We start from the raw sequence: 26,228 nt of genomic DNA on the forward strand, positions 1-26,228 counted from the left end.
GGCCCCAGCTCTGGGACTGTACTCTCTGGGAAATGGTTTTGAGACCAATAGGACTTCCAGCTGCGTGACAGAATTATTTCCCTTGGGATGCTTCCAAATCAGCCCTTTCTCAGCCTGTCTGTTCCTAAATGCAGACACATCAGATGGCACCCTTCTCTTCCCTGCTTTGTTTTCTCTTTAGTGAGAGGCTGTAACATATAGCATTTTGGTCAAGATTGTGGGCTCTGAAACCAGACTGCTGGGGTTCTAGGGTATCAGCTCTGCCATTTAACCACCTGGGACCTCAGACAAGTGACTTACCCTGTGTACCTCACATTCCTCATCTGTAATATAATAACAGTACCTTTCTCAAAGATTCACCAGATTAAATGAGTTAATATACAAAGTGCTTACAATGATGTAGGAAATATTCGTCCTTAATGAAAGGGAAAGAAATACTAAAATAATAATGGCTTTCTACCAAAGACTGGGCTAAAACCAGAACTGCCACCTGACCCCACCCAGTGGGATGTTTAGTGTTTGCCCCTTTTCCTCTCCTCGCCTGAATTGTGTAGTCTTTCCTTTTTCTAGTCAGAGCATACTCTGACGCACAGGCCAAACGTATTCTTTTCTCCAAACCTCCCCACTCCAGTTTAGGTTTTGGTGACTTTTCTGTTTTTAAATTCCTGCAGCAGTGATGCCTGCAGCACTATGTGTCACTCATGTGGTATTCTGGAGTGCCACCCCTCCTTAACGTTACTTTTTTAAAATAAAGAGGAATGATCAAATATAGTTGTGAATGTTAATCTACTGTAGCAAATCTGCTACATATGTAGCACTTTCCTGTGTTCTTAGCCCTATTGAAGGAAGGGATTGTGTTGTACATCTCCCCCGCTAATAAACATTTGATTGGATGGATGGGTGAACATTGGTCCTTTGGATCAGTCCGATAACACTTGTGCCAGCCCACAGCCTTTTGGGTCTATTTTTTTAGTGTAGCTGTTGCTATGCAAATTTCAGGCAGGTATCTACATATCCAAAGCTTTCTGCCCCAGGCTCCTGTGCTATAGCCACTTGAGTTCTGCTTAGCTCTTCTGAACTCTGCACATGTCTGGATGTCCAAGGGAGTTACCCATCCCCATGGGCTAACCGATGGGGATGGCAGCTGGTGGATAAATACTTCTCTCTTTTGTCACAGAGTTGACAAAATCTGAGGCAGAATCTTTGTCTCCTTAGAGGGTTCCACATGGGCCCCAGCCTCAGCCTCTGGGGTGATTAGCTACTTGTATACCCTTAGGATGGCTTTCTGTCCTTTCTGGTTCATTGTTCCCAGTCTCCACTCCTGCTTCCCAAAATTGCTACATGCATGCAAGTCCTTGTCTCATTTTGAGGAGAAAGTAAGAATAAACACCATGTTTCCTGGGGGCTCTTCTTTTACTTTATGCAAATGAGGGAGCATGAATATTACTTTTTTAACACACTAGGTTACTCTGGACATTCAGAAAATATGCTCAGAACACACTGATCTTTTATCAGGTTTTTACTGCTTATTGGAGGGCAGATTTAAACTGTTGTCAAAACTAGATTAGAAAAGAGGTAGATACATTACCTAAACTTTCTTGTAATTTTCATTTCTAGTTCCATGGAATGGAATTTTCACATTCTCTCAGGCTGAGAGTGTTTGTTTCTGAGTGTCTAGTTCTTAGTTTGTTCTATAATTTATTTAACTTACCCATTTCACATCAATTACATATTATGTATTTTAGAAACTAGATACAGAGAATCAGGGCGGGCAGGGGGTGGGGAGGATATGTTTTTGGTACATGAACTGTGAACTTGGGCCAAAGCTTAAAACTCTTGAGAAAAGTCAGAAATTTGGGGTTGTACACTGTCTGTATAGATTAGAAAAATGAGGTAATAATTCTTGAAACAACACTAACTAATATTGAGAAATTTTAAGGGCCCAGATTAATTTAAGTATTTGCCTAAGAGTTCTTAGGATAATTGTTCAAATTATCCCTTCACTTTGTATGAGCCGAGCCCAGAGGCAGCTTCTAAAAGTGTGGTAGAAACCCTCAGAAACTGCATAAACCAGACTTAGGCACTCTCCAGTTCTCTCCAAATTTGTCACCTTTGCTTCTCTCTGAAGTTTGGCTTGACTTTTTGTGGGATGGGTGATCTAAGACTTTACCTCAGGTTGATTGAACAAGTTAATTGTTATTACATACCTCTTTGGTTTCAACTTTCCCATCCTTGGTCAACCTCTTAATCACTTCTCCCCTGGGGAATGTTGGATGGTCCTCAGTTGAAGTACAGTTTTATCTCTAAGCCCTCTAAAGAAGTCTTTTAGTGTTGGTAATCAAATTTGCCCTATTCAGAAACCAAAATTCGAAGGCATTTTATGACCTTAAGGCTGAAAATTAAATTAAGATAAGGTTTCAGCCATTGAAATGACTAATTTGCTGCCACTAGTTGCTGTTCCAGTGCTGGCTTCTAAGCTGTGTGGAAGAGAATCTGAATCCAAATTGGATTTTATAACCCAATCAAAGCTAAGGGTGAGGAGGACTCTCAGGGGCTTTATGTAATAGACATTAATATGGGCATATTGTATAATTAGGGGTACTGCTAAATATTGCTAAATCTTCTTTCTTGAAGAACTTGTTTTCTTATTCCTCAAAGGGTTTTCCTGTTTCCATTCATTGTTAGCAAACATTGATCCCCACCTGGCACCATGCATGAGTGAAGATGTCTAAACCATATTCCTTCTTATTCTCCCACCAAACCAAAGCAAACCAGAAACAAAATCTATATTTGGACAAATGGATCTCTCTCTCACTAAGGTTCAAAATCTTGGAATAAGTCTTGAATTCAGGAGTAAGTTACCAAGTTGTGTTTGTCATCCCCACCCTGAGTCTCAACCACTAGCAGCCTTGTTCATGATGGTGCATCATCAATCAATTGGGTATTTCAGGGCCTTAGATGTTTCTAGTATGCTCCCTATTGTTGGAAATACATGAGTGTAACACCTAGCTCCTCCTGCCAAGAGGCCTACAATCTAGTTGAAGAAAAAAGTTCGAGACTCAGGTAGTGGTCACCTTCCATGACTGGGAAGGTCTTGTCAGGCTCTTCTAACCACTATTCAGCCCTCCTCTTTCTCTTAGGCAGTAAACATTAGGAACCTAATTCATAATTCAGAAAGAATAGGGCTCATTTTATTTTCTCTTCTCTTTATAATATAATTTGAGGAGCACTATAAAGATAACCCCAACTTTCGTTCCTTCTAGGCTGCCATTAGAAATTTATTCTTTGGGTTTAAGGCTGGGATAAAGAGGGTACATCGAAAAGAAATTGAAAAACTGTATCAGAATCTGGAGGGAATGTTTTCAAAATTTCTGCTGAATTTATATGTTCACTCTATACCCTCTTCAAAGCATACTGACTGCCCACAGCATGCCAGATGCTTTGACTAGTAGACTAGTATTTTCTATTCTAGGATAGACATGCATTTCTGTACCCACCATGCTTACGGGTCAGTTATTTGTTTCCAAACCTGCTTATGTGCAAAAATAGAGTTGCTTCTAAATTAGGTGCTTGGGAAAGATTTAATAAAGGTGAAAATTTTGCTATAGTAAAACTGCTGTAAATATAATATGGTACGATAATTTTTAAAAGTTGGAGAAAAAAAATTTCATTGAAGTGCATTTACATTCTGGCTCCACTTGAAAGAAACAAACTGGAAATAGTAGGTGATGCCTATGTGGATTCGTGCTAGAAAGACACTTCTAGTTGGAATAACTAATCCATTATGACGAAAATAACCTTGGCCCTTTGTCAAAGAATTGGCAACTGAATGTATGTTTATATTTACGGTGAAATAAAATGTTTAGGCTATAACTATTGTTTTCTAAAATCCTAGTATTTAAATGTCTTTTTAGATAAATTATTCAACTTCAGCTCCTAATAGCCTTGGGTAAAGGAACTTGTAGGTGACAGAACAATCATTCTTTCCATTTCTGTTCCCCCATCCCCATATTCTAACACATGGGCCCTGTGGCTGAGAATCATTATGTATAACTATCCCCACTTGGGTAGATGAGGTGAGGAGGGGAGTTGAGAATTATTGGTTTCTCCTGACTTGAGATACAATGTCTTTGGGGAGTTAACTCACTTGACATTTTTAACTTCTTTTATACCTGATGTAAATGGTTATTAGGTTTTTTCTTTTTCTGATTTCAAAGAGACGAAAGGACATTGCTCATTTCATCAGTTTCTCTCTTAGTCCAGAATATGATTTTGGACAGCAAAATAATCTCATTTTGGAAAGTCAAGGTTATTTTGTGATCTTTTACATTCTCTCTGAGATACACACAAGGTACACACACACACACACACAGGTGCACATGAGATATGGATAACTCAAAGATGGACTCAATCTTCTGGGAAAGATAAACTATCTCATTAGATATAGATAAAAACTTGGAGAACAGTCTTCATAATCAGCCTTCCTGGGTTTTTGTGTTCATGTGCCTTGATCTTTTGGCCCAAATGGTTCATTCCAGCTATTCTTGAATAATCTCCTATCAGCAATTTGATTTAATTTTTAATCCCAACCATGAGAAAATTGAGTGTTAAAAGAACAAGTAGAAAGTGGTTTTTCTATTTAAAAATAAAAGCAGTAGGAGGGGAAAACTTAACAAATTGGAAGCTGAAATGTGTGAGTTATCCATTTCTCAGACTAAAACTATAATTAATTTTTAGGATTTTTTTTTTTTTTTTTTTTTTTGGTCTTTCAGTATACATTTGGAATGTCCTTGCTAATTCGCCCATTGGCTTTTCCACTAAAGTCATTTCATTGCACACATCGCAGTGCTATTCTAATTGAAGTTGTGCAATTCCACACATTTTTCCTGTGATGAGATTTCAGTGGATAAGAGTTGATCTTCACAACTGAGGTAATTTGATTAGTTATTATCCTCTGCCTAACTTCTTCAACATCTGTCAGATCGATCTGGACTCAGACTTGCCCAAGATAAAAAGTGATGATCTTAAGGCCAAGTCTTGTGACTGTTGGTTACATCCTCTTCTTATCAAATGGAGATACCACCCTAGCCTGTAGAACAGCACTGTCAGAGCTTGTTGTGGTGATAGAAATCTTTTCTTACAGCATTGTCCACTGTGGTAGCCACTAGCCATATGTGGCTATTGAACACTTGAAATGTGGCTGATGCAACTGTAGAATTAAATTTTTTATCTTGTTTAATTTTAATTAATTTTCATTTAAAATTAAATAGTCACATGTGGCTAGCAGCTGCCATATTGGATAATGAAGCTTTAGGGGTATAGTCTAGAAGTAGTTGTAATCTGATCTCTCTTTCTCACCTCCCTCATTTTTTACAAAAACTTTTTTATTAAGGAAAATTTCAAACATACACAAGACTTGAGAGAATGGTATAATGGACACTTTCATCATATTACCCAGCCCAATCTTTTTTTTTTTAAAGTTATTTTTCAATTATAGTTGACATACAATACTACATTAGTTTTAGGCATACAACATAGTGATTAGACATTTATATACCCTATGAAATGATCACCCCAGTAAGTCTGACCCCACACATACTCATTACAATATTATTGACTCTTCCTTATGCTATACTTTACATCACCACCCAGCCCAATATTATGATGTCTTTTTCCCCTTCTCTCCAACCTCTGGTCTCCCCTGTTCACCCCCACCCCACCCCCATATTATTTTGAAGTAAATCCCAGGCACAGTTTTATTTTGTTTTAAGAGCTAAGCTTATGAGCTAGGGGAAGGAGGGGAATGGCACCAGGGATCTTCAAATGTGTATGTGATTAAACAAAAAAAAACTTGAAGTACAGTATATGGATGGTAAAAGTTATCGTTTGACAATAAGTAATGAGTATATAGATGAGATATTCTATATGCTTCAAATATTTCATCACCATCATCCTCATAATAAAAAGCCAAGCTTGAGCCCAGAGATGAAACAGTCGCTGTACCAGGCCTTGCTTATATTGAACTTTGGGTTCATGGATAATTTAAATATTATTCATATGCAATCTTTATCATTGAGCTTTATTGAATGCCAGTAGTGCTACAGAGTTATAGGAATTATAAAAGATGGAAAGCAAACTGAGGATCATTTGTGGCCCAATCATCTTGGAACACTTATTTCTAGAGAGTAGTAGTTGGATTTGCTACTGTCATACCCAGTGCTTTTTGTCATACCACACTTGCCAGATTGACTGGTTGGCTGAGTTAAAACTAGCAGCTCTACTTCACTCCTACCTAGTTTTTAAAACGGCTGACTCTTATGACCTCTTTTACAGCAGCTATGTTATTTCTAAGTCTACTTACGGTACTGTAGATATTCTTTTCGGAGAGAAGTGGTGTTTTTGTTCTGGTAATTAACCAGTATAAAGAAGTCATTTATAAAATGTTATAATTGGGGCTGAGAATTTATGTCTATGATGTGGATTATTATAGGAAATGCCTATTTGTTTTCTGTATTTCTGTTTATAAAAGAAACTCTTGTAGCTAGCACGTTTTGGTCATGTAGCCACAGTGAAGGAAATAATGCCTTCATCAGTGATACTTAAAAGTGCACTTTTCCTTCACAACGTAAAGCACAATTGTTGCTGTGCTTTCATAGTTGAATTTAAGAACTAATAATGATTTTCTTCCTTATGATAGAGTGCAGAATATGTATATTCTAAATTTGGAACCCTATACTTAGGATCGCAGGTATTAAGGGGAATGAATTTGTGATGGTAAAAGGATCTTGTATCATCAGAAATGCTCCCAGGCCTTGGCACAGCTGTCCTATTGATGGAAAAGATAATATACTTTAGAAGAAGAGCTCCTGAAAATTTCAGCAGCATCTTGAACAGTGGCATGCCTGCAGTTGCATCAGGATGCTGTTTCTTTTCCACAGTCTGGTCTCCAGTAGCATCTACCCTTTGTGTTCCCTTGGTCTTCTGTTAACCGGCCTGGGAGAGAGTGAAGAGCTAGGTTTAATCTTATCATCTATGTTGAAGCTTAGTTCAATTTGCTTTTATTCCATGGTTCATAGAGATAGTGAATACTTATAACACCCTACAAATTACCATGCATGACTCGAGATTCATACCATTTTTGCTAATAATACTCCTGTGAAATGAGCCTTCTTATCTCCACTTGACAAGAAATATTTGAATCCATGGTAGGGCTAAGAACAAGATATAGGAAGATGTTTACAAATCAGTCTCTCTGTCCTTTTCATGAAGGGTAGAGACAAGAAGTTATTAAGGCTTTCAAAATGACTATGACCTGATTATGAAAACAAAGCAACTATTTTCAGCAAAGAGGACACAAGATTAGTATGACGAGCAGGTTTTTTTTTTAATGTATTAAGCTTATAGATTTTGAAAAGAATAGATTTTGAAAATAGATCAAATTTAAGTCTAGCAATAACACATCTTGAAAAAGAAAATTAAAAATTCATGTCATCTAGATCTCAATGCTTACTTTATTACAGTTAGAAAAATGCTTAACTTGATATATCTATAACATTAATAAGAAATAGAAATTTACCTTATGTAATCTCTTTAAGATAGTTCATGATCAATGGTTTATCACACAGCTTTGGAAGCCCTTGATTTAGTTCTGGACTGAATTATTTATGGCATGGTAAGGTAGTAAGGGAGAAGAATACAGAAACCACCTTTGACCAGGGTGTTAACCATGGGCCTGGGAGAGAGTGAAGAGCTAGGTTTCATCATTTGGCTCATTTCTTTGAGGGGGAAAAATATCAAAAGAGACAAAGCAGATCTTCAAACTGCTGTAAGTGGCAGGCACATACAACCTCTTGGCTCTGGCTGGTGAAATGAGGACCGTGGTGGTGCCATAGTTTGCAGTTTTTCGAGAGAAGATGGACATTTAGAGTTTGAAGTTAAATTTCCCCATCTGAAAATGTTGGCAACTATATCAAATATTTTTAAAATATTGTGTGGGCCACATAAACATGTTTGCGGGCTGAGACTGCCAATTTGCAATCTGATTTCCACTGGAAATAATTCATTTATTTTTCTCGTATTTGAATAAAGGAACCATTAAAGGTTTATTTTTGTTTTTTGGTTTTTTTGCGGGGGGTGTATGTCTTTAGGAATGCTTTTAACATTTGAACATTTAAAGCGTTTTGTGTGTGTGTGTGGAAAAAGTGCTTGATTTTAAAATAGAAGTGAAACAATTGCTTGAACTCTGAGATGAGAGTGTGTAGATTGAGGGCAGCATCAACATTTTTCAATCATTTCCGTAATAGGTTATCTCCAAACAGGCTTGATCTGTAGGAGATCATACTGGGAGAAGTAGAACCAAAGTTGACATTGTGTGGTGTGACTGGGACTCACAACAGAGACAGCGGAGGGATTCTTGAGTGTGTGCTAGCCCATGCAAATGTCCCTCTCCAGAAACATATGCTGTATATAGTGAAGGGGGTTGGATTTTTATCTTTTTGGTTGAGGTCCAATGACAGTTAATGGCTATTCCTTATAGGCTGTGAAATTATTTATGAGCTGGCAGTAGGATGATTTAAAATGCAAGTGGATATAGGTAGAATATGGTCTGCTACCCCAAATTCCAATAAATTGTTAGTGCTAGAGCCAGGAGGGACTTTTAGAGGTCATCTGATACAGGGCTTTCCTTTGAGATGAGGAAACCGAGACCTGACCTGGGAATTCAACTGAGGCTTAAATCTCTCATTAACCTTTTCCTGTCCAGCAGAAACCTAACACTCTCCTCCTTTTTTTCCCCTCTTTTCTTCCTGCCTATAGAAAAATTTATTTTCCAGGAAAAAATTGTGACAATTGGAAAGTCCTGGAAAAAAATGAACAACAACAAAAAAAACATATTTAGTAAACAGAATATTTAGAAAACACCTTCCTAGGAGGTTGATTTAGCTTTTCTTCTCATTGTTAGAACATTTTTATTATTAAAATTTGTTTTTGTTTTTGTTTTTGTATGCATTTTGATACCCTTCTTTCCAAAAGTCTACTCTTCCACAATGTTTTTAAGATTCAATAATCGGTTAGATCATCAACAGAAAAATGTGGCAAAATTACCTTTAATTCTGTAGGATTTCCTCATGGTAGGTTGAATCACACAAAGTAGTTGATTTCAGGTGTTTCTGAACTGTAAAATGGTAGTTTTATGATTCAAGATCACTTGAGCAAAAGGATAGTAAGGAGTATTGGGATATCTTCCTATTCTTCTAAAGACAGCCTTGGCATTTGACATGGTCATTGATCATTCAGCCCTTCTCAATTTATCTTGCTCAAACACTTATGCTGGAACATTTTTACTGAGAAGCAAGGAATCGAAAGCTCCACGTGTACACGTGGAACAGTCTTTCTTCCACGTGTTATGTTTGGCTTCAAAAGCCTCACTTGCCTTGAAGAAAAGACGACCCAATGAAGGTCAGATGCTGGATTTTTTTCTAATTTTTCAGTCCAACAGAAGCGAGTTGGAATGGAAGTCTTGGTCAAAGCCCAATAGTTTGATATGCAGTTATATTGATATTACATCTAGTATAGAGGATCTGAGGCTCTTGAAAACATTGCCATTTTATTGTAATTGAATCCTAATTCTGATTTGGTGGTGGTAGTGGTGGTGGTGGGCGTGGGCGGGCTTGCAGAAAGTTGTAAATTTTTGATCTGCTAGTTTTCTAAGTTGAATCTACTGAATATTGGTTTTATCAAACCAACTTTTGTAGAAGTGACATTTTTGCATGTTGGAGATTACAGAAAAGTCTAAGAGACATTTGAGCTCGACGCTGATAGGGAAAAATTTATTTGAGAGATGTTATGACTCGAATCATATTTCAGGCCTCTCACCAGATAAAATAAATCTTTTGACTTTAGACATCAAGGGAATTAGTAATAAAAGTATGCAAACTCATTTTTCTTAAGAAATTAGAAAAAAGACATCCACACAAAATCCAAAGACTCTACCAACTACATGGTTTATAAAGATCAGAGTGTACCATAGCTGAGTAAATACAGCTTAAGAGCCATCATAGACAGCAACTTGGCATTGGGATTTTTCTCTACCACTTTGAACCAGAGGGTTAGTTAGAAATTTACTTCTGACATTTCAGGTCCCATCTGACTATTAGTTTAAAATTCGAGTGCTTACTCCAGTTCTTAAAAAGCATTTCATAATATTTGTGTACCAATTATAGAACTAAAGAGCCCTTTTTTTTTTTAGACTAAAAGGTTTTCCAAAGGAAAAAGATATTGGAAGGGCTGACTCTCTCTCCCGTATCCCGCTTAATTTATTTCTGCAAAAAGGCCCTTCCATACTCTTTTCTCTTCAGGGTAAAAGTAAACCTCCTCAGGATTGTGTGTATACCCTTGCATGACTTGACACTTTTCTTTCCACGATCCCCATTATGCTGCTTGCCGGGCCCTGTGCATATCCCCTTCTGACACACTCCTTTCTTTGCATGTCACATAAATGCTTTTCCCTTGACCTCTACTTACTACCTACACCTACAGGACCTTCAAGACCCTCCAGGCCTCTTAGCTTTCCCCTCACAAAGGCAGTTAAGGAGGACCAGTTTTCTGAATTCCCATTTGATGTGCAGATATCTTGTTATACTATAATAATTTTCGTGTCATATTCATTTTCGTGTCTTAAATACAGCAAAGAATATTCCTGACACAAAGGAGTTTCTCAGTGTTTCAAAAATAACTGCACTAACAAGCCCAGGTTTCTGCCCATGTAGAAAGACTTAATCAGTAAAAATTACTATGGAATAACATCCTAGGTTGTGGGACAAGCAAGAATTTAACTATCTGCTAAATTTTCCCCAGAAATTTTCAGTTTGATTATTTAATGGTTGAATACATGACAGAGGGAGCTTGGAGGGCTGAGAAGTGACCACAAATCAGTGGGCTGAAGATGTTAATTTTTATTTCACCTGTTTCTTGTCCCAGCACCATACCAATTGGAGTTGGCAGAGCATAGTATAATTTACTCCTGTCCTTCAGAAATATTGCAGAGTGACTGGGTAAGGCAGCCTCGGTAAATATAATAGGTAGGTAGTCCTCTTTGATGCTGTATTCAGGGCCTTCCCCTGGGTTTAGTTTTCCTAATTATTGAAATTACATGTATAGCAATGACTCCTAAAGCTGTTCTGTATAAATTAGTGGGCCGCTTTCAGTATTTTCATTTTCATTACTTAATTATCTTCCAGAGCTGCCAACATGCTTGGTGAAAGTTCTAGAAATAATAGTGTGAGAAGTGGTTATTCATAGATGTCTATGTCCTGTGGAAGTGGGGATATAGGGTTTAGGGTTCATGGGAAATCTAAGTATTTACATTTTAAAAGTTTATATATGATATCTATATGTATATCATATAAACATACTTAAATGGCTAGCAGAATTGACACTGAATTGATAGAGAAACATTTTAAGTCTTGTCTATTATGAAACTGCTTAATGTGGGCAAGACTATACCAAGTCCTTTTTATTATCTCATTTGAAACTGTAACCTATGATATAAATATTATCCTCATTTTATAATTTAAAAAAAAGAGACATAGAAGTAACGTGCCCCAAAGCCATTTAGCCCAGAAGTGGCAGAGCTGAAATTTTTTTTTTTTTTGCCTCACTCGCGGCCAGTGTTTATAATACTATTCCATGCTGCTTTATACTTTGTATTAATTTTTAGTTAAATTTTGTGTTAATTTGAGATTTTTTTCAAGCCTATCACTTAAGATATTGACATTTAAATATTAAATTTTAAAATGGCACCACAGATTTTATGTAGACCTGCCTGAGGTGTATGTTGGTGAAAGATAACACTAATTTTAAAATTTAAGTCATTATGCGCATTGTTCTGGCACAGAATATTATAGTGGTTGTTCTAGCTAAATCTTAATTATGATCTTTGAATCTTGTCTGGGTGTAGCACAATACTTATGAACATAGCAAGACTTTTATGAGCTTCTTGAAAGGATAATATTCGCTTGGGAAAGTGGGGAAAAGAAAACTACCTTAAAATGGACACAACTTTGGGCCTATTCTGTGATATACCGCTCATTTTAAAAGAAGATCGGAATGAGCCAGTGACGGTCTGGGTGTGGAATGCGAGGTGATTGTCACAGTGACTCTTTTCTGTCCAGCTTCCCGTGATCCTTTAAAATATAGGCCTTTTAAAACATGGGGACATGAGTTAGTTTTTTCTAAAGTAATTCTGAAGTAAGATGGCCAGTGGCTCCACAAGATAACAGTGATCTCTATGAAGTTAAGATACCCAACTTACTATCATTATGGTGAGTTTGGACATCTTTTCATATGGTTATTAGCCATTTGTATTTATTTCTCTGTAAACTAGTCACATCCCTGCTTTCCCTCCCTCTACTCCCAGTTGGACTGTTTCTTTTTATTTTGTTGACATTCATCCTTTTTATATGTGCAAATAATCTTCTCCCAATCTGCCATGTATCTTCACTTTTGTTTTTGGTGTTACATGTGCCTTTGTGTGTGTGTGTGTGTGTGTGTGTGTGTGTGTGTGTGTGTGTGTGTGTGTTGGTGTCTTTTTTTTGTTTTAAACTAGTTCATTCTTCACTGAAGTTCATTTAATTGTGTTTTACAACTGTTTTGTCTTTTGCACAGTGATTTAGAGGAGACAAGAATGTAGCAACTGTTAAGAAACAGAGTCCATCTTTCCTGTGGGAGATGTTCTGAACGAATAAATTCTGAAACAACTCAAAGAGGATACAGAAAGGAAGAGTTGAAACCCAGGACAAGAAAAGAAACAGAGCTCAAAAATTCAGCCCTTTAGAGGGGCATATGATCTGAAGAAACTTTGATGAGATAATTAACACCTAACTTGTAATTAGCATTTGAGTACACACTGTGCTAGATGGAAGATAAACAAGGCAGCCCTTGAATTACCAATAGGGTCTTTAACTGAGTTAGAAGTTTATTGTTTTGGGTGAGAGATCCTATTTTAACACTCATTTCAATTGGGTTATTTCTAGGTTTATAGATCAAAACAATGTTCTCTTATTGATAATTATAAGTAATGATATTGAACACTCACTATACAGCAGATGCTATGCCTAAGTGCTTACGTGCATTATTTTGTCAACAAACTTATGAGTGGGTGCTATTCTTATATTCTTTTACAAATGAGAAAACAGGCCCAAAAAGGTTAAATAACTTGCCCAAAGTCACACAGCTGGTAAGTAAATGGTACCAGGATTTAAATTCAGTTTTTTCTGAGAGCCACCCAACTGTGATTGTTCTACATTTTAAAAAATAAAATGTGTTTGTGCTGATACCTGGTGATGACTCCTTAAAGTCTGCGTCGTGCCTGTTCTGTTTTAAAGTCAGATTCTAGCAGGCATCTGCAGGCATACCGAGTTAGTTGCTCTTGATGGAAGTGAGAAGTTTTTGTAAGACTTTACACTTGAAACTCTAAAAAAAAAAAAAGAGCTCCTTCTTTCTGGGGTCCTTACTTTCTTACTGTGGCTTTGCTTCCTTTTGCCGGGGTGACTAATGGGTCATTCTCTCCTTCCAAGTTCTGGCTTTGCTCTCCAGCAGGTCCTTCCCTCAGTCAGGTCACGGGTAAACCTAGACATTGCTGTGGTGTGAGGGAATTGGATGGACCTTGTCAGTGTGTGTGCATGAGACACACATGTGCGAGGTGGTCACAGAGCATGCATGATGGAAGGGGCCTGCTTGCTGATGCTCAGAGCATGAATTTCCCCAGGATTCTTCCATCACAGTGCGACTCCCCAGCTCAGCATGTATTTCATCAGACTATCTCAAACATAACCTCCACTTGAGTGAAACTGTAACACATACCAAGCAAACAGGACAGAAACTAAAATTCGTTCACATGAAAGAAATGCTGAGGTGAATCACTGATACAATTTCACAGTGTTGAAATGGGTTAAAAATCCAGGCTTGGTGAATTACTTGCTCTGAGACCTTGGGCAAGTTTATATCTCTGTGACTTAATTTCTCCATCTGTAAAGAGAGGATAATACTGCCTATCTTACAGGGTTATGAGGATGTAAACCTTAATACACGTAAAGTACTTAGAATAGGGCCTGGCATATAAGTAGGACATTATGAATGTTAGCTAGTTTTAAAGATTTAAATCAATAAGCTACTATTTCCACACTGGTGGTCCTGGTACTATTTCAGTGCACTTCAGGGACACCTTTGTATCTTATCTCTAACAGTTTTGGTGAATTGATGTCGCTTTTACCAGCCCTAGTACATGAAGGCATTTCTGTGTTCTGCAGAGAAGTAAGTTTATTGGAGCCCCAGGAATACTGTTTCTGGCCTGTCTGTTTTTCAACACAGCCACCTTTGTTTGACCACTCAGATATAGTCCCCTCATATAAACCTAAAGAATTAAAGTTCTCTCTCTTTTAGTATTGGTGGTGGTCATAAGTTCTACCCGTAGCAGCTGAAATCTGGACTAAAACATCCTGGATGTCCTTCCTACTTCCTCTTTCTGTTCCCCTCTTCCTCCTTACAATTACCCCCTTAAGCTATGGTGCTTGTTGACTGTTTACAGCTTGGTAACCCATGGTGAACACTTATACTCCGCCATGCCCTATACTAGATGCTGTGAAGGCAAAGTGAATACCACTTGAGGATTTTGTTACTTGAGATTTTCATAGATTGTCAAGAAGGAAGGACTTTTAACGAAATCATCTCATCTAGCTCTTTCATTTTACAGAGAAGGAAGCCAAGACCCAGGAGAGTAAGTGACCTGCTTACGGCCCACGGACTCAGATCCGGAGCCAAATCCCCTGACTTTGGTTTACACTACAAATCCAAGGACAGTAGAACTGAAGCGTTCTGGACAGGTGGTTTGTCGGCAAATTCTTTGGTGGTTTGCCATTGCCTGGTGGAGGAAACCCAAACTCCCCTTGCAGTCTTTTATCTCACGCTTAGGCCCCTAGTCACTGGCTAATTTACGGTGAAAAAAAGATCTTAACAGTTTTGGGGCCGGGCTGCAGATGGAATGAATCAAGTTTAACTTAGGTTCTCAATGCAGTCGGATATTTATGGTGAGCCACCCTTTGTAAAAAATGTGAGTGCCTACAAAAGCCACGTAACACCACAGGTTACTGTTAGTGTCTCTTGAGTGTGCACCTCCAGCCTGACAGCCAACCATCACCTAGCAGACGACACAGAACACTGTTTGAAAGCCCTCTCTAGCATCCCAAAGTGTTTACTGTGACAGTGTCAGTTTGGAATATTTTTGATTGGTTAGTTCACTTTATCCCAAGACAAAGTACCTCCTGTAGCCATTTCCGTGGGATTTTGTTGTAAATTCGATCCACTCCTATTAAGTTTTGAAAATATTTTCTTATTAATTTATTTTAAAAAATAATAATCTCATTACATGTTAACATAAATAACAGATTTATGAAATATAACCACATTTTTCAAACCAGAAAATTAGAGCGGTGAGGTACATTGTTCACATTTTTGTCCAGTTTACTAGAAGATAGCTGGGTCTTCAGATCTGCTTCTTATTCACTCTGATGCAATATATTCTTTTGGTTGAAGAACATGAAGCAGACCCAGCCTCACAGATATGTGAATGGAAAGAGAGGGACTGGTACCTCCCTAAAAGCTTCATGAGGAAGTCCCAGGGGACCTCTGAGCACACTTTGAGAACTTTAAAGTAACTCACTTCTGCAGCCCCATTCATTTCCTTCTAGGGAGGAGCACTGAGTTTCCGGGTAGATGGCATGAGGATGGAGTGGGCGCTTCTACTATTTTGATGTCAGGACTCTTAGAGACTGGGTGGTGAGGGTAATGTGTATGGTAACTCTGTAAAGAGAAACAAGAAAATGATTTAATGCAAATTCAGGACAGTGTTTGCCTCTGGTGGTGGACATGAGGGAAAGGGATGCCATCATGTAGGGCAGGGGTCCCCACCCTCAGGCTGCAGACCTCTATCTATCTGTGGCCTGCTAGGAACCGGGCCGCACAGCAGGAGTTGAGCAGCTGGCTATCAAGCTAAGCTTCATTTGTATTTGCAGCCGCTCCCCAGCACTAGCATCACTGCCTCAGCTCCACCTCAGATCAGATCATCAGGCATTAGATTCTCATTAGGAGCACTGGTGCCAAAAAGGCTGAGGCTTCAAAGCTTTTGGTAATTGTACTGTTTCTTGGGCTGGTTGTTGGGTATATGGGTGTTCTTTTTTTTTTTTGTTGTTTGGTTTTTTTTTTTACATGATAAGGGTATATATTGACACTCATAGTTAAAGAGAGCTCTAGTTTCTTGGGCGAAAGAGTGAATCTCATTTTTTCCTCTCAATCTTTTCTGCTTTTTTGACTTGGAGCTCAGATCTTTCTAGGTCTGAAAAACACCTGTTTGGATACATGAGTTATGGCTATATCCATCACAGTCATTTTTCACTTCCTGTACTTGTGTTAACATATGATCTAAAGCTTGTGATTCTCTTGTGTGAATAAATAAAATTAGAGACTCTCAATATCAAGTATGGGGCTAGACTCATGAGATCGCTTGGTGTGGGAATGGTCTGGTGACAGTGACCTCCCACTGCTCTGAGCCTTCTGTTTCTCGTTGATCCAGGCCCACGAGGGCTCGTTGGTTATTTTGCTTTCTGCTAGATAGTAGGCTGGTTCTGTGGTCTCAAAACCGTACTAAATAGTGCTTCTTGGACAGAGTAACACACTATTTGTCTTGCATTTGGATCCTTTCCCCTGTCTGTTCTGTCTTCTCATTTGGCTTGAGTATTTTTACTTCTGTTCTGATGATTGAATACTTCCAGTAAGGTTTTAGTTAAAGCTTAATGGCCACTCTAATGTAGGCTCTGACAACCTTTTTTCTTGTACTCCATTGTGAGTGATAGACGCCCATAATTTAAGAACTAGAGATTGTTCGTGTACCCTTCCTCCACAACCCCTCTTCCCTCATCTGTGTTACAGATGGTGAAACTGAAGCCCAGAGAAATGGTAGTGCCTGTCGTTTAAAGCAGAAATAGAGTTAGAAGCCCTGGAGGATTTTTAGCTTTGGAATGTAACTGCTAAAGGCGCTTTGTATGTGCATATTTATTTTAAGGTGGATTAGTCCAGCTTTACAGTATAATATAGAATGAGGTGTGGAAAGTATAGTATTCTAAAAAAATAAAAAACCATATTTGGTGGGAGAGAAATTTAGACCATAGGAAAATGCTCAAGAGGAAGTGACTACCAATTTTTACCGGAGGAGGGGAAAATGGTATTAAATAATATGTGACTTTAAATTTGTTAAAGTTTGATTTTAGAATGCTTTGACATTTGTTGCACTTGCAGAAATAATTATTACTAAAATAGATGACACCTGACTATGTTTTCTATATGCCTGAGTAAACTATTTGTAATTGCCTCATGGATTGTTAGGAAATTAAAAAAAAAAAAGATATTTTCTGTTGGTGCCACAGAGGCTGGTGGTTTGAACATGTGTTCCAAATTTCTTAGCTGCAGAGTAGTGCATGTAAAGGAATGTGAGTGCAATTAAAATGCCTTCAGAGATGGGAGTCTAAGTAAATATTACATTAAGTGAAAAAACAAGTGAAATTACCAGCTAATGCCTAGCTCAGGGTAGGCTTTAGAATTATGAATGTTAGTTTTCTTGAGGGTGAAAATATTACTAGCTTTAAAAGGTTTATTTTTAATATAAGTTCAGGAAAAGTAGATAAGGGTGTTTCATCAGTATATCAATAGGAATTTATTTTCTCTTTAAACTTAAGTATCTGTAGTGATAAACCTCTTTAGCCTTCTCTAGATAGGATGAGGGACTGAATCTGGAGATATTCTTTTATCCCCCAAAATACATCTTTTTTTAGAATAATTAACTCGATAACATGGCTTGACAGTCTCTTGCACATAATAATAGGTGGGGGTGCAGAAAAATATTCTTCCAGAAGGCTTTCTTTGGGGAGAGGAGGAATACAACCACATGTGGGTTTGCTCCTCAGTGGTCTATGAAAAGCAGAGGAGGAAGTGATAGGAATTTCTGATGCATTAGTCATGTGGTTTTAAGCAGTCAGGACAGCTAACTGCATCCTGTCTTTTCTCTCTCTGATGCATTTTCTTTGCATCTTCTGTGTGGGGTTTTTGTAGGTTTTTTTTTGTATTTTTTGGAGGGGGTTAATATATTTTGCTTTTATTTAATTCAGTCTCGAGGTGGTCTCTTCCGTGTGTCCCCAGTTGGAGGACTTCTGTTTAGCTAGATGTTGGATGACTCCCAATGACGGCTGTTCTGTAGTTTAGCTGTATTTTGATGTGATTGTGAGAGGAGGCAGCACAGCATTTACCTACTCTGCCATCTTGACCAGAAGCCTCTTCTGTGTGAGTTTTTTTCTGTAACTAATTTTTTTGGCTTTGCGAAAGAAAAATAAGAAAGGCAGAGTAAGAGTGATTGCTGTAGGCCGCTCAACTTTAATTTGTAATCTTTAGGTTAGATGTGTTCCTTCGGTGTGAGAAATACAAGAAATCCACTCTAGCAGTTGGTGGTGGAAATGCGTCTCTTCTCAGATTTTTCCTCCTCTTGCTTTCTTCTTTCCCCACTCCTCTTAGCATCCACTTTACTTCGGGTCTGTGTGCATGGCAGCACGACCTCTCCGACTATCTCCGACCTAAGGAGATGGTGACCGCTGTAGTGTACAGCACCTGCTGGGGCTGTGGATATCCCATGATAGTCAACACACTCTGTGGTTTATAAAAGGTTGACTAGAAGTAGCACTTCCAGGCTCTCAAGACTTAGTAATGTAATGGCAGGGGTTTTGAAGGCAGCTTGCCTGGCTTTGAACTACCACTTACTTGCTGTATTGCTCTGAGCAGCTCAATTTCTGAGCTCCAGTTGCTTTGAACTATGAAATGGGAATAATAATAGTACATACCTCAGAAGTGGCGGTGAGAGATAAGTGAGTTCAATGTAGAGTACCCAAGATGGTGCCTGGAATGAGTGAATTCATACACACATACAGTCATATGCAGCTTAATGATGGGGATGAAATCTGAGAAATACATCGTTATGTGATTTCATCTTTGTGCAAACATCATAGAGTGCACTTACACAAGCTTAAATGGTATAGCCTACTACACACCTAGGTTATATGGTATAGCTTATTGCTCTGTAGGGGAGGAAAAATAATTTTCTTTCTATCACTCTGGGTTCTTGGCTGAGACATCCCTATAATAAAAGATTAGCAAGAGAAAAAAACAAAAGTTTAGTAACATGTAAACCTCTTGTATACAAGGGAGAGACCTAGGGAAATCGCATAACTCCCTGAAATGGCCAGAGCCACCACCTTAAAAACCATCTTCAGCTAAAGACAGAAGAAGATGTTGGAGGTGGGGAGTCAGTTGTAGGAGGTTACCAGGAAAAGCACAGTTAACAAGGGTAAGATTATTACGCAGATATAAGTGGTTGTCTTTTGCATTGATAAGAGTTTCTAGAGATAAGGTCACCCCCCACACACACACCTGTTATAGGGCGGGAGACACCCTCACAGTGGAGATTTTTCATATAAATGGAAATGTCTTTTACAAAGGGTAACTTCTCCTTGGTTTTTCAAACTTCTCCCAGGTCTGCTGTTTTGTTTTTGTTGTTGTTTTTGATGTTGTTTTAAATTAACCAGCCTAAAATAATTCAGTGCCACAGAGACGTATCTTGGGGTAACATTTTTTGTTCCCTTACAGCAACTAGGCTATAAACCTGTACAGGATATTACTGTACTGAATACAGAAGGCAGCTGTAACACAGTGGTGTTTATGTAATGCTTTGCGCTAGGACAATACAATGGCTATGGCATCGCTAGGTAATAGGAATTTTCAGCTCCATTATAATCTTATGTAACCACGATCGTACATGTGATCTGTCATTGAAATGTTGTTATGTGGCACATGACTCTATAATCATTAATACATGCATACATACATAACTTTAGCAGAATAATTACTTCCTGAGAGCAAGTGTTCCTATGATGTTTGACCTCTCACTAGGCACAGTTGGTTGCTACTAAGCGTTGGCTAGGGATCATACCGAAGCACATGGCTGGAACATTAATGGCTCTATCTACTCCATTTTACAAGGGCCCTCTTAAACCTCGCCTCTTCACCTGGGGCACTTTAGGTCATGATGACTTCTCCCTCCTGTATGGCAGTTGTTTTTTATTGGGGGAGGGAGGAAAACTGTTCATTCTGTGAGAAGTGAGTCTGTATTCATTCATCCTAAACATACAGCACTAGCTACTTATGACATTGCGGTATGTAAAGTTCAGAGTAAGATGAATAAGATTGGGTTTGAGGAATAGAATGAAGAAATAAATGGAGTCATTATAGTCAAGCTGATAAATTACTAAAATCAAGTAGGTTGAGGTATGAGGAAATGATTCTATTCTTTTTTTATTAACTAGCCAAAAAACTTAAATTTTGGAACTATCCAGTCCCGGGTCAATGCCTGGATGTACATCAGACCTCCAGATAACCCTCTGATTACCCCCTAAAGGACTCACATGTCCAGACCCCCTGGCATGACCAGACCTTCTGGTGTGCATCTTCCGTACCACCTGGCATCCATCATCTAGACTGCCTGACAGCTGACTGATAACCGTCCTGGACCTGTCCTAGAACTAAGAATGCAGACTGATTATTCTCAAGAATGCATTTTTTACTACTATAAGAATTCCTAACTTTTCTTTCTTCTTTGGTATACTTCTGGGTTTTTGCGTAGGTGTGTTTCCAGTTTGCAAACCCTAAGACTCTTGCATAAATCTTTTATCATTTATTTCTAGCCAAAGCCTCCAGACTCTTTTTGAGTTCATTTGACAGGTTCCTGTCCTCAAGCAATTTACATTTTTCTGGGGGCCTGACTAAGTAAGTGTACTGCTAGGTGCAGGATATGATAAGTGGCCCAAATACAGTGAACATTTGTAAAATAGAGAGCAGTGGTGTCTAATTTTAGGAACTGGGGAAGGCTTAAAGAATAAGGTGACATTTTGCCTGGAATTTTAAGAATGAGTAGGATTTGACAGGTAGAGTTGAGGATGGAGATATTCTCTGTACAGAGATGAGTGTGCTTTGAAAAGAATCAGCTGTCCAGCTTAAGCTGTGGGTGGTGATGGACTTGGAATCTGGCAAAACTGGTTTTGAGTGCTGGCTCTGCCATTTAATTAAGCTTTGGTTACTTCATCCATAAAATGGAGCCAATAATACCTACTTCACAGAGTTATGGGGATTAAATGGGAAGGTTCTTTTAAAGGTCTAGGTATGGTGCTTGGCACAGAAGTACCCAGTAAACTATTCATTATATGATGGTTGTGGCGGGAGGGGGAAAGTATCGAAATGCTCTAAGGGCAGACCAAGCATGGTGGTCTTGGAGTATGTTGTTCATTTTGGCTAAGCCGCACTTGGCATTGTGGTCTTTACATAAATGTTCAATGATTGCTCTTTGGTTGATTGATCAAGGGAACTGTTTTTGACCCCTCTCTTTTTACTTCTCTGGCTAAAGAAGTGGTAGAGCCTGTTCCTTCTTTTCAATGCTCTGAATATTTTAACCACTATTTAGGTACCCCAGGCAACTTTGAATTGAAACTTTTAAAAGATACCAATTTACTTTCCACCTTGATCCCAGAATATGAGGTGAAAAATGAGGAACTCTCCGTGAAGAGTGAAGCTTCACTAATTTCTCTGGCCAAATATACCTGGTTTTACAGTGATCGTTCCTTTAGTGTTTGTGTAAGCAAGCAGCCAGATGACTTGTAGCTGTCACGCTATCGTCCACATTATTAATATCTGGGCTAAAGAGTACGTAGGAAGTTGGACTGAGCAGGAATCCTGGGGGATAGCTGCCAATTTTTATTTCCTTACATTGGTGGTTGCAGTTACCACATTGCACAAAACCCACTCCTGGTAATAGCCAACCTAAGTGTGCACAGTTGGTGCAATTGTGGCCAGAGGGGTTTAACTCTGTGTAGCCACGATTACAGTAAGATGTATGGTCTGACCCTCTCTATGTGGGAGGGATTTGAGGCTTGGATTTTTCTCAAATTCAAATGGCTAAATTTGCCCTTCTTGTTTTTGCCAATCGTTTAGTTCCTCCTGCCTGTCCTTCATTTTCACTACATGAATAATAATTATTCTAATTAACCATTAGGCTTTGGAAGAGTTTAATGTTAGCAGCGTGGATTGGTGCCTAAGATTTTTGCTAATTTTTTTCTTTCACCCTGAGTCTCGTTTAGCTTTCTCAGTCTCTCCTTCCTACAGATGTATGAATTACAGCAAGGATCTCTTGCCAAGCTATAATATTTCACGTTTCAATTTCAGCTTAATGCTTCCCTGTAATCATATTGTCAAAGACTGTCAGAAACATATTACCATTCACGTATCCCATAATTCTTAATCTATTGATCTAGGAGCATTGAGGTGGAACTGGACCCCCATCGAACCCCTTTGTGCTTTGTGGGAACGATATGCATGAAAATGTAACCTCTGCTGTTAGAGGCACATTTTTTATCATCTATTTTCGAGAGCCGATGGGATTTTATAACAGATTGTCCTATGTACTATAGGTTTCCCAGTGTGGTTCTTGGGCCCTTCTTAATTATTCAGAAATACCATAATAACAATGATAATGAAATGGCCTCTTCAAGAGACAGTGGAGGGGGTAATGGGGACTGTGGGAACATTCTTTTGTGACAGCATGTGAAAAGAAGGTTTGTTTTGCATTAGCTGATCTAGACAAGAAAGCCAGCATCTAAAATCACCCATCGATAGGAAACATTTGAGAATAGAAGAAAATTGTAATATAGCCTCTTGGGTCTGCTTTCCTAAGCACACCAATATATGTGAGAAAACCCCTAGACCAATTTTCTTTTACAACTGAAATGGATGCTTCTGTGATGTGCAGTTAATCTTCTATAAGGGAGAAAGTTGTCTGTTCTGCTAGTGGGAGCATTTATTTTTTTAGGGTTTAATTGGTTGTATTTTTTTTATAATAAAGTAAGAAATAATAAAGCTTTAGCTTGATTAGAATGGCAGAAATTGTAGCCATAACTAATGGAGTCAGTCTGTTAGGTTCCATGCAAGATATGCAATTTTTTTTTAAAATGCCGTGAAGGAAGTTTGTATCAAATAGCTTACCATTTGGATCATTGCCCAGGCTGGTAATCTGGGTTAAAACCTTGGCTAGAAAGCAATTCTATACTCAAGATCCTTTGGCCTGCTGCTCTGGTGAGAAGATATGTTCACAGAGCACTGGATGGTGGGAAACAGAAAACTCTTTCATGATGTAGCAGCTCGGTGATTGTTCCTAGATCTCGCCCTTCACTCAGCACCGGAACACCCAGGGACAGGTCCTAGGCACGTAAGTGTTTAGTTATGTGTTGGTTAGATGTTTCTTTGTCATGCTTCGCTTTAAGGAATATTTCTAGAAAATTGAAATGTGAACCAGTTTTAAAGTCTTATATCCTTCACTCTTAATTATTCTTCAGTTTTTCCAGTTCGTTGATTCCATGCCCTTTGGACCTCTTTCTTTTCCCACTGTGCCTCCCTTGACGAACTCTCCTTCTTTCTCTTCTCTCATCTCCATTCCTTCTCTGCAACTCTCCAAATCTTATTTCACCTGACCATAACCCAAGTCAGATCTGACACCCTCTAAGAAAGCCTTATTTACTTTTTTGCTATGGTCCCTGTTACTTTCCATTGTCTCACCCTGATAACCTTTGTACTATATTTCTTCATCAAACATTTTGCATTTGTCTTGTGTTTTATCTCAATGACTTTTCTCCCTAATAAGGTTTAAGTTCCTTAAGAAGCTTTTGCATTTCCTTTCATTCTTGTTCCGCAGGAGGCACCTAAATATTTGCAATTTTCTATCATTATTAGAAGACTTCCTCCAAAGGCAGAGTCACTCTCTAGCTAGTTAGTTGTTAGCAGCCTAATCAGATTTGGTGTAAAACGGGGTGGAAATTCCTTAGTAACTTGAGAGGGATTTTGTTTACTATGCTTTCCTTAATTTCCATCTTTTTTTCAACTTGGAAACTTAGTTGTGTTTTCTTTCGAGTTAGGGAAATGCTAATATTCATTATTATTTTCTATCCTAAAGTTACACAGGAGAATATAGGGGTATTATAATGCAAACCGTGGTAGGTAGAATCCTAAGATAGCCCCAAGATCCCAGCCCCCTGTCGTACATGCCCTGTACAATCCCCAGAACTTGCGAATATTATGAGACAGTCACTTCTTATATATGTTGTGTTCTGGCACAGTTGACTTTACAGTATGATTATCCTGTCTGGATCTGACCTAATCAGTCCCTTAAAAGTGATTGGACTCCTCTCAAAGAAGACGATTTGAAATGTGAGAGGGACATAGGATTCTCTGTTGTTGCCTTTGAAGATGAGGTGGCCATACGGCTAGTAACTGTGGGTGACCTTTTAGAGCTGAGCCAGCCTCTGGCTGACAGCAAGCAGAGGCAGACCTCAGTCCTACAGCTGTGAGGAATTGAATTTGGCTAACAACATGAATGAGACTGAAGTGGAATTTTCCCCCAGAGCTTTCAATTAGAACTCAGCCTAGCTAGTACCTTGATTTCAGCCTTGTGATATCTAGAGTGGAGAACCCAGCCATACCATGGCCAGACTTCTGACCTACAGAACCAAGAGCTAATGAATAGGTGGTGTTGTAGGCTCTAAGTTTGTGGTAATTTGTGGTAATAGCAGTAGAAAACTAAGACATGCCCCAAATTTATGTAAACAACCTCTGTTCCATCCTGATAGTGTTTCATCCAGGGCTGAGATTAAGCGGCAGTGCAGTGCTTAGCAAGGATTGAGTATTTGGGCCAGAATTGTTTAGTAATATTTGCAGAGTGATAGCAAACGTTAATTTGTATTTTTGTTTCCTTAGAATGTATTTACCATGGTTTTGGTCATTTTTAGTGTAGTCTCTCAATTTTCAGGTGCTAGAACTGTAGCTCTTCACTCAGCTCAAAGATGTTTTAGATCGGCCTGGCTGAGAACTGAGTGTCCCTTGGGAGGTGAAAGTGGCTGGGTTGTGACTGAGAACAACATCCCTGACACTTTTGTTTATGGCTTCCATAGAGCTGGTTTGGATATTTTTTTCTTTTTCTTTCTCAGAGACTATCATTACAAGGTCATTGCAGTAACTGAAATTCCCTTCCATTTTCAGAAAGGGACAGAAATAAACAATATCTTTCAAAAAGGAAGTGGCCAATTTATACCCGGTGATAGAAGTGTTGGCATAGGGAAGGAAATGTCCTATCCATATTTCACTATTTGCTGATTAATGCAGTCAGCGAATATGAACTGAGCCACAATATTTCTCATAGGAAGCACTGAGGAACTGATGCGTGAATATGAGAAGTAGAACTGTACATAAAAAGTTGAGGAAAAATACTTCCAACTGTTATATGGGCCCATTAATTATCTTTGCCCTCCTAGTCATCACTGTTTTGGAAAAGCTTGTCTGAAAGATATACCACACTGTAAAGGCAGGGCAAAAGGGACAAAATGACCCAAATGAGGACCTGTGAGAATTTGGGTGGTTTTCTCCTCTGCAAGATAGGTGATGTGTATGACATGGAATCGAGTTATTTAGGATCCCACTGGAAAGCCAGAGGGTTTTGAAGTAGTGACCCTTGCTCCACGGCTGCCTCATGTGCTCTCCTAGGTGGCTAGACCAGTGAAGGGCTTCTCACCCTCGGTGATGTGTGGCGGTGTGAGAGAGGAGCTGTAGCATCTGTTTCTAATCGAATTGTGCCTTTATAAACGCTTCTTGCCTATTTGTCACGTTGCTTGCCTCCCACTCCTGTCTTCTGAGTACTGCAAAATTTGTAAGAGTCCCTGGAATGCACATGTGGGCCTTGTCACTCCCAAACATGAGACTTTCTGCTGATCAGCACTTCGTAACGTTAGGCCACTACAGGCATTAGTCACTTGGACTCAAATAGAAAGACTGGTCTTTGGAAGCTTAAGAAAACGTATTTCGTGTTGTTCATTCTTAGCATCCAGTTAGGTTTAACCTCTTAGCGTTTACACTGACTTTTAGAAGAACATTCTGTCTGTAAGAAAAAAGTACTCCCACTTTTTACATTTTTTGTATTGTCACTCAAGGTGTGGTTATTTGCTGAAAGGCTGTTTTACTGATAACTCTGAACCCCCCTCCTCACCCTG

General features: G+C 38.8%; 1 protein-coding gene and 1 long non-coding RNA gene across 5 annotated transcripts in view; both read left to right on the forward strand.

Annotated features, from left to right (window-relative positions):
• The window catches only part of SEPTIN11 (septin 11), a 119,839-nt gene that overhangs the window by 8,210 nt on the left and 85,401 nt on the right, over positions 1-26,228 (forward strand). The gene's annotated exons all lie outside the window — the stretch shown is intronic.
• On the forward strand, positions 7,761-13,485 carry LOC120588241 (uncharacterized). Its single transcript, XR_005649180.1, has 2 exons — positions 7,761-11,078; positions 12,664-13,485. It is a non-coding gene; the product is annotated as an uncharacterized LOC120588241 (long non-coding RNA).

Source organism: Pteropus medius, unplaced genomic scaffold (assembly GCF_902729225.1).
Source record: "Pteropus medius unplaced genomic scaffold, Ma_sr-lr_union100, whole genome shotgun sequence".
Taxonomy (NCBI): Eukaryota; Metazoa; Chordata; class Mammalia; order Chiroptera; family Pteropodidae; genus Pteropus; species Pteropus medius.